The following is a 9,361-nucleotide window of genomic DNA, read 5'->3' on the forward strand; positions in this document are numbered from 1 at the left end:
TAAGGAGTTTTTTCGCTATAGAATTTTTTTTTTTTTAAATGCACTGTAAAACACATTTGTGTAAAAGGTCTTTAGTCATCTGTGAATAAGAATGATTACAGACACCTGGAAAGTCCAAACTTGCATTGGTATATTAAAACAGATTCCAACAATGATTAACTCGACTTTAAATGGTACAACAAGATCACTGTGATCCGTCCAACAAGGAGAAAAGCAGGAAGCAAAATTACTAAGGACAAATAAAGAGAGCTTGGAATGCTTGGCTTCTGGCATGGAATCAAAAATCCTATGCAAGATGCCTCATCACTAAACAGGCATGAACTAGACAAGTCAGGATGAAATTGAAAACAACCATACATGAGCAGGAAACTGCCTAGGAATAGCCAACAGCACAATACTACAGACTGAAGCTTTAAATCCAGACACAATCCATCAGTAATGTACCTTCCATAGAACAATTGTGAGGAACCTCCCTGGGTGGTGAACATTGCCCTTGCTTCTGAAGGCAGCTAGAGCAGATATACCATTTATTTCACAGAGGGTGTCTTGTCCTTGTAGACACAGAGTTTCAGAGTTAACACAATTTTAGAACTTTGTCTCTTAACTTATCTGTGTGTACTCCCAGCCAATGAGACAAGAAAACCTGAGGAAACACCATCATAGTCCTAATGACATAATTTCACATTTGTTACAAGTACTTCTCTTCCCATCTTTCATATTTCTTCTTCTAAACCATAAAGAGGAAGAGTAACAAGCAATGACATCAGACACAAAGCATAAAGAGGATTAAAATTAAGGCAATTACTATGTAAGAACAGTATTTCTGCAAAACTAAGTTGAAAAAGTGCCATTTTCACCTTTGGAAGATCATCAAGCTGCAAAAATGAGTCTCATTCATGAGATGTTTGAAAACATCTCGAAAACTTAGTGTTTTCAATATTGAGCTAGAACCCATCCTGTTTTGTAAACCAGCTTGCCTAGAAAAGCATAGATAACATTTATGATCTAGACATGAAAACTAATTCATTTACAAAATCATGGTGTAAAGTATTTCCTGTAACAGATTCTGAAAACATGGATATATACCTTTTAATACTCATAAGATGCACATAGCATCCTGGAAGGGAGTTTTGTCTTTATTTTGAAAAATGCTTTTACATCCCAGATTTAAAAGAACCTTTAATTTTGCACAACTATATAATCATGGTCTAGGAAGAGGTATACAAGGATGTAGCTTCTCTTCCTCTGTCAAAGAGCTCCCCAGCAGTAGAACCTTTCCCTGCAACTCATCACCTCTTCCTGTGGATCATGCTGTAAACTGGATCACAGAACTCAAGGGGTTTAAATCTCACCAGTCTTTCTTTTTTACAAGTATTTTTAACACACAACAGTTTAGGTCTTATTTAGCTTTAGTGATCACTAAGGATACTTCTGCCAAGAAAAGCATAAGTGGGGAAAAAAAAAAGTTGTCTCTAATCCCAATTGCTTGTCTTTTGCTCTTATTAATACCTTTCATTATGGGACATACCAGAAAAAACACTGAGTGAAACATACAGTTCTTGAGACCAGGACAGCACTGTCAGAGATGCAAGCAGGGAGAACTGCAAACCTGTGGCTACTCCAGGCATAGCAAATGCATCTGTATAGAGACTAATGACTAAAGAAGTTTATAAACAATGCATGGAGCAACTTTACTTCCTCCAAAGAACCTACACATTTGTTTTGCTAATGCTACCTTCTACAGCATCTATAATGAAGTTTATTAGTGACATCTCATCATGAAGAGGTGGATAGAGGAGAGATGGAAAGCCTGCAATCATGTACACACTGTTTCCTTCTAAACATTTCTCTTTTTGCTAAAAGGGTATCACAAGGATCAAATCACAGCAACTTCAGAGTTAAACTTAAGAGCATGACTACAAATCTACAAGCCCTTTGACAGAGGAAAATCTGTCAAATATAGTTTCATTATACTTTCTCAGTGATTAAACCAAATAGGCATTTTAGACAGAGATATTTCATCATAATAACCAACGAAACAATTTAAAAGAAATCCAGAGACATTAAAAAACACTATTTTTTTTTTTGTCACTGACTGAAACAACACAGTTAGGGCAAAACTGTCTTAGCACCATCTGTAATTTCCAAAAAGAATGAAATTCCACACCAAAAAGCCCTTTAAGAATCCTATGTTGTAAAGGTAGCATTTTTCACAGCATGCAGTAACTCACTCAACTTTTAATGTTGCACTTAACTCAGCAGTCAATTTTGTGGCATATGGTGGAGGGATTTAACTGCAAAGGTGATATCAAAGTAAGAATTCAACCATATCAGACGGGATTATTTTATGATCAATGCTTGATAACATTCATTATTTGCACTTTTGACACTATTTAATGACATAGCCTTCAAAAACCAATTTTACAAGCAGATGATACAAATTTACCAATTAAAGCTTCAGTAAGGCTCATAGTTAAGTCTTTTGGACACTTCTGAAAACATTTTTCCTTCTACAATTGGATTTCATAAAATAAAAGTTTGCACAGAGTAATTCTTGAAGAGTTTGCAGTACTTCCTTGAAGAACCTGCAGAGTTTTCCACAAGTCACTGATACACGACGGTAGGGTAGTAGAAGCAGAAACTACTCGCTTGACAGCAGTTTCAGTTCAGGGAAACACTTTTACCAGTACTCTGTAATTAAGTTCATACATTAAGGCTATGATCATATAGAATGAGCTACCTTTTCTGTGACAAAGATGGCTGTTCTTAAAGCAGAGAAATGGTAACAAATGACAGAATTTGCATCAAGATGAAATCTATCCATGTATCATTGGAAAGCAACAAGCTCTACTTTGTTCTCTAAAGGAAAGCTCCAACTACTAAACTGTTCCTTCCTACTGGAAGAGCCACAAAGGCAACAATTAAAAAAACCTACAAGAAAGTAATTGTATTGTACAACTCGACTCTAAGCACAGCGCAGTTACACTTTTTAAAAATTATTTTTATTTAACCCAGTATTAAGGACAAAAAGATATCCCAGGAATACTATAGGACCTATAAACACAGCAAATTGTTTTGGGGGAATGGGAACGACGAGATAATCACAGAATTGGCAGTATCAAAGGATGGTATGCCAGCCATAGGCAGTGGACTTCAACTCTCACTATCGTCTGAACAGAAGTTTCTGCCAGTCCCCATGCAACTGCTCCCAAAGTTTTCTGAAGGGTAAAGTTATCAGAGAGGACAAAGAATGCCTGTTAGTCTCCATCCAGCTCCTTTCAGTATATGTTTTATTTAGCATATTTTTCCACTTCATACATGCATTTAAGAGAAATGATCAGGTTCTCTATTTAACTTCTCCAAGACTTTTTAGATGAAAATGCAATACTGACACAAATAATAAAACTGATCAGAGCCATGAAACTGGAGAAAAACATCACTTCTTGCTCCTGTTTCTTTCTAAATCTGATCTGCTAGAAATCAGCTATTGTGCTTTGATAAACGGTAAGAAACAGTATGGTGGTATGGATCTGTGCTTAACATAGCTTAAGGAAAAAAACACTCTGTTTTAGTATATGAACATAACTTGCTATTCTAAACACTTACACAGTACTGACATCCTTATACAGCACAAGACCATTTCAGCAGATATAAAATTAGACATTATAACAATGCATTAACAGTCCAATAAGGGATGAGATTTAAGATCATTTCCACACAAGATGATAACAATCTTCATTCAGTTTACCATTTGCTCTATGCAACATCAGTGCATTTTTATCAACAACTTGAGTTCTTGAACACTTTAAAATATTTACTCAAGGAAAGTAAATATATCATAACAGTTTTGTTACCATGTATAGTAGATCCCTCACCAGCCTCGCTATAATGGTTTTGTATAAAAACCTGTTACCTTACAGACTGCTCTCCTAAAAAGAAAGACCAGAGGCAATGAAGATTTAATCATCTTTCTGATTACATCAGTTGAAATTAATCTGATGAATTTCTGAGACTAGAAATACAGTACAGGTAAAAATCATGTTCTATGACTAAAAAAAGTTTTAAAACTATTTTTATAGCAGCTCTGGAATTTCTCCCCCACCCAGTCGTCTCTATAGAATTCATTATGAAATAAGACAGCAAAAAATAATTTTCCTAATATTTCAAGCCAGTTTCAAACTCTTGTGCACATCATCTTCCTCCATACAATTTCTAACAAGTAGAGTGATAGCTCACAGAACTAGACATTGCAAGTGTTCTTCATTAATAGCTATCTTAAAAAAAGGCAAGCTCAACAAAAATATTATTCTGCATAACATCTTACATTAGACACTTCAACTAAAGCCCATCCTAACAAATAATTATAATTACTACTTAGGACAAAACAGAGAAGTGACTAGCTCATTGAAAAGTCAGAAAGTATCAGCCAACGTATCTGGATCAAGTTGCATAAAAAATACACTGCAGATACTTTTCTTAGTCTTTATAAGATTTTCAACTACGAGGATGATTATTAGCAGCCTGAATCATCAAGGAATTTTACTTGTCTTTCTCACAGGGACTGATATGCTTAATTGGATAGTTATTACTAATTTCTAGTATTAACCTCTTGAAAATAACATGCCATTTTCAATGAACACAGTTTTTAAGTGATGATAATGCTTGCAGATTAACAAGAAGAAACTTAAATCCCTTGCCAATCTGAAGAACAATTATAACAGGCAATTATAGTGCAGGTTTCTTCACTGGCATTCCCTAACCTTGTAGACATCCCTAAAGGTGGAGCGCATTCAGCATGTGTACTCAAAATCTGTGACTGACAATTATGATATTTTTCTGAATCCTTAAAAGCCTTACTCAATATTACCACTTCACTTTCATAAGTTACGTTTAACATTCCACATCAAAACAGGTTAAACACGACTATTCAGCAGTCTGATGTCATTTCTACATATTATTAAACCTTAGCAATGAAACAGATATGGATAGCCCCTTTTTATAAGGCTTGTTTATCTGAGATTGCCCCATTCAGCTGTACATCAACATATGTTTTCTTCTAGCAGTTGAAGAGAAAGGGTGTGAAACATCACAAAATAAGCACCCATCAGTATTTGGTTTGTCGTTGGGGGCTGAAATACAAGTTGGACATATTTGGCTTTGGTAAGTGCCTGTAACAAGTTCTAGATTTAATCAGCAGGGTCCTCAGTATGAACAGATGTTAATGGGAAGCTGTGGAACATTATTTCAGTTCTACTTGAAAATTCAGTAATAAAACTATTGTTTAACAGAAAAAGCAGTGTGATTATTTTGCAATCTTTGGCTTCATTTGCAACACAAGAGATTTGGATTTTTCTACTACTAAGGATGTGATCTAAATTACTTAACAACTGGGATCTTCAGCACTGTTCTTAGTATTTGCCTAACTAGCTTAGTCACTCAGATTTAACTCTGTCCCAGTTTTATTTTTTTTCCCTTCCAGCAGCTGAAAGACATTTGAAGAAGGAAGGCAAGTTGTATGACCAGTAAAGATCAGATTAATACAGCGAAGCCAAGAACAGAGAAGTTCAATTAAGAGCACAAAGAAATAACTATTTCTGGCTAGAAAAGCTAGCTGATTTTATTAAAAATCTTGATGCTGAAGGAAGAGATAAAGGAGAACATGTTCACATTCTTGCAAAATTCAAATAAAGAAGCAATACAATTGCTTCACAGATAAAATTTCAGTGGTTTGGGGGAAGGGAGAAAGGAGGCAATATCCACATATTCAGAAGACTGTGACACCCTCTTGAAAAATAAAGTCTCTCAAAATCAAGCTGCCTACAATCATTATCCACAAAAGTTACCACAGCTGTCTCATACACTCGTTTAAGCCAACAGGTGTTCTCTGCACCATGGCTTACCTTATTAAGAAAGGAAAAGGCTGCAATACATAGGCAGTTCAAAACAGTTTATGTCAATGCACTACTTCCCCAGAAAAAGACTATTTTGAATTAAAACCTGAAAGCAGTGGTCTCAAAATATTATGCAAAGAAGGCAGATTAAAGATTATATAGAAATTCATTGGTGTCACTTTTCACATTTTTTTTTTATATCCTTTTGAGAGATTAACATCTGGTAAACTACATTGCTTTCCTAAACTGTGGTTTATCTCTTACCAATACTTTTTTATCTCTGTCATGCCATGCTGAGTCAGAGAAACAGTGGTAGGACTCTACATTGCATATCATATGAGTCTAGAAACCAAGCCATTTTAAGGAAATCTCTAGCTGAAAATGACATTTGTAGAAGGGAAATAAATCAATTCCTTTGTGCTACTTACCTCCTTGTTCTATGAAAGCAAAAAGCCTCCTTAATGTGGATTTCTGTATTCTATTTGAGTGGCACCCACTGATATGAAAAACCACATACCAATATTAGGTACAGAAAAACAGTTCTATATTCCACTACCCACCACACCCACCCAGGAAGGGTATCAGCATATTAAATATGGTCATGCCTACATCTTTAACTTACACATAAAGTAATTCCCTGGAACTGGAATTTATAACTTATACTTTTGTTCTTCGTGATGATTTAGCAAGTGATTTTTTTCTGTTCCTCTATTTTAACAGGAAACTTCTCAGCAGAGAAAAGCTGATTAGACAGTAAAATAGGAATATTTTCTGGTTTAGGCATATTGTTTCAATAAACATCTAAAATCGTTCATCAGTAAACATCTAAATTCATGTTTCAGCTGAAAGGTGTTTTACAAGCTAATTGGAGGACAGGTGAGGGAGGGGGAATAGACTAAAAGAGGCAATTTGTTTAATACAGAGCAGGTGTGAATCCACAGTCTCATGAAAACAGTAGTTCCCCATTCCTCCATCACATGAATGGTAACATAGAGACATTAGCTATATGAAATAGTATACTTGTGCCACATTGGATGTACCTGTACTGCTCCAGTAAAAGAGGAATTATACTACACATACTGCTGTTTGTCCCCTTCTGAATATCTACAAGCAGGTAAAAACATAAAAAGCCTTGAAACACTAGTATAAATGATAAAATACAAAGATAAAATGCCCAAACACACAGGTGACACACAAGATAACAAATCCAAAAGAAATACAAATATTCAAAATGGACAGGTAAGTCATTGGCTTCTTAAAACAACTAGCATTAATGCAGGAGAAAAATAATCATACCTATGTGAATTTTACACAGATCATGTGACATTCATGTATACAGATACTCCTCCTTTCCCTCCTACCATCAGTGATTCTCCCCATGCAAAAAAAAATAATACACCACTCTCCTCATCCTCATGAAAACCAATGCAGACACCAGCCTTGTTTGGGAGGCTCTTTACAAACCAGCCTGACTTCAGCAAGTCATAAGGCTACAAAGCTTGAAATATTTCAGGTTTGGGGTTGTTTTGTGGGTTTTTTTGTTGTTGTTGTTTTTGGGTTTTTTTTTTTAGCAAAACATTATAACGAACAATCCAAACCAACCTTTACCTGCTGCACCAGGAAAGAGGATTTGAAGGTGTTTTGTTCCCCGGGTGGCAAAGGGAGGCTTGCCGGGCTGCCTGCAGCTCCACAGGGTGGAGACTCACCCAAGCTGACATTGTCTGGATGCCACCGACTACATCCCTCGCGCATCCCCGGTTTACTTCCCAGCCTCTTCCGAGCCATGCCTCACACAGGGAAAAGCCGGGGGAGGGGGGCACACGCGCCCCGAACCCCTCCGCCAGTCCTCAGCACTGCAAAGCCTGGCTTGAAAAAAAATCGCCCGATGATGTTCGGGGCGCGGAGGGGCGCAGGACAGAGCCCGTGGGCCCTTAAACCCTCGCCCCGCTCCCCCCCGCCCAGCCCCCGGCCGCAGCGGCCCCTCAGCGGCCCCCGCCCCGCCACTGGCCTGAGGGGAAGCGGCAGGAAACGCTGCCCGCCCGCCACACGACCACCGGCTCTCCCACCGCTCCCCCGGCGGTGCTACACACACACACACACCCCAACCGACAAGGCGGCTCCACCACTCACCTCGCCCCGGCTCCGGGGAAGCCCCCAGCGGGATGGCGGGCAGCGGCGACCCCCCACAAAGCAGAAGGGCGAGGCGGCGGGCACGCTCCCGCTCGCTGCCGGCGGCGGCACCCGGGCTCCGCTCCGCCTGCAGCCCCCCGCGGCTGCTGCTGCCGCTCCTCCTCCTGCCGCCGCTAATGGTGGCCGCTGACACCGGTTCCCACTGCCGCTCCTTTCCTTTCCCGTTTCTTGTTTCCGCCGAAGCGCGGAACACGCCTACCGCCCGGCAGCGGAGCGGAGCGGAGCGGAGCAGCACCGCTCCTCTCCACGCCGCTGCCGCCCCGGCGCCCGCCGCCGCTCCGGCCCCCCCCCCCCCCGCCCGCCGCTCACTTCCGGCGTACAGGCCGCACCTCGCCCCGCCCCGCCCGAGCGCTCGGGGGGCAGCCGTTGGGCGCGCGCGAGTGGCGGTTGGGCGGCGGAGGGCAATGCAGGGGCGCGCGGCCGCCCCCGGCTCCCGCCCGGCGCTGCCGAGCCGCGGGGCGAGCGCGCTTCGGCCGCGCCCCGGGCGGCGGGGGACGCGGGGTGCGGTTCTGCACGCCGCTGCGGGACGGTGCCCGCCGCCGCGGGTTGCTGTGGGCAGCGAGTGAGCCCAGCCCGCGGGGAGCCCCGGTGGCGGGTCCCGCCGAGCCGGCAGCAGCTGCCCCGGGCCGCGCCGCCTCGGCCCCGCTCTCCCCCGGCTGGGGGGTTACCCCTATTTCTTATCCTATCACAGCTTCAGGGCCGAGATCACCATTTCTTAAATTATTTACAAAATGGGACGAAACGCTGGGCGCTACTGCAGTCAATGCTGTGCGAGAGGACAGTCGTTTAAAGATAGTTTGTTGCGTGGGCTGCCGAGGAAAATGTCAGTGTGCTGGGGCTGCGAGCTACAGCACAGGAGAGGTGACATTCGTGCTGCCTTCGGCTGGGAAGGTACCTCTGCCCTTTGCTAGATCTGGTGCCATACCACGCCAGCACACAGGCATGTTTTACATCGGGTTTTAGCTGTCAGGATTTGACAAAGAGAAAACTTCAATCAGCTAAAGCACAGTGTTTTCCATACATGAGAACAATTATGCAAAATCATGCTAGTTGTTTTACTTCTGTAAATACTAATTTACCAATGAGGTTATAAGCTAGGTCAAGAGCAACATGAAAAGGCAGCTTTTAAAACAGAAGCTAGTACACAGAGAAAATTATTTTCTTGTGTACATACAATTAAGTCATTTGAAGACAAAGTTCACATGTATAATTCCAATGTATTTAGCAATAAATCTTTGCTATATAAATAAGCATTAGCATGTAATCACTTCCAAATTTTG

At 41.0% G+C, this 9,361-nt stretch overlaps 1 protein-coding gene across 1 annotated transcript in view; it reads right to left on the reverse strand.

The window, feature by feature from the left end:
• The window catches only part of RAPH1 (Ras association (RalGDS/AF-6) and pleckstrin homology domains 1), a 101,677-nt gene extending 93,312 nt beyond the window's left edge, over nucleotides 1-8,365 (reverse strand). The window contains 1 exon segment of the mRNA XM_042784388.1: nucleotides 8,022-8,365. The gene's annotated coding sequence lies outside the window, so the exon portion shown is untranslated.
• Nucleotides 8,366-9,361: the final 996 nt, after the last annotated feature.

This window comes from Tyto alba, unplaced genomic scaffold (assembly GCF_018691265.1).
Source record: "Tyto alba isolate M040663 unplaced genomic scaffold, T.alba_DEE_v4.0 Super-Scaffold_7, whole genome shotgun sequence".
In the NCBI taxonomy this organism is placed as follows: domain Eukaryota; kingdom Metazoa; phylum Chordata; class Aves; order Strigiformes; family Tytonidae; genus Tyto; species Tyto alba.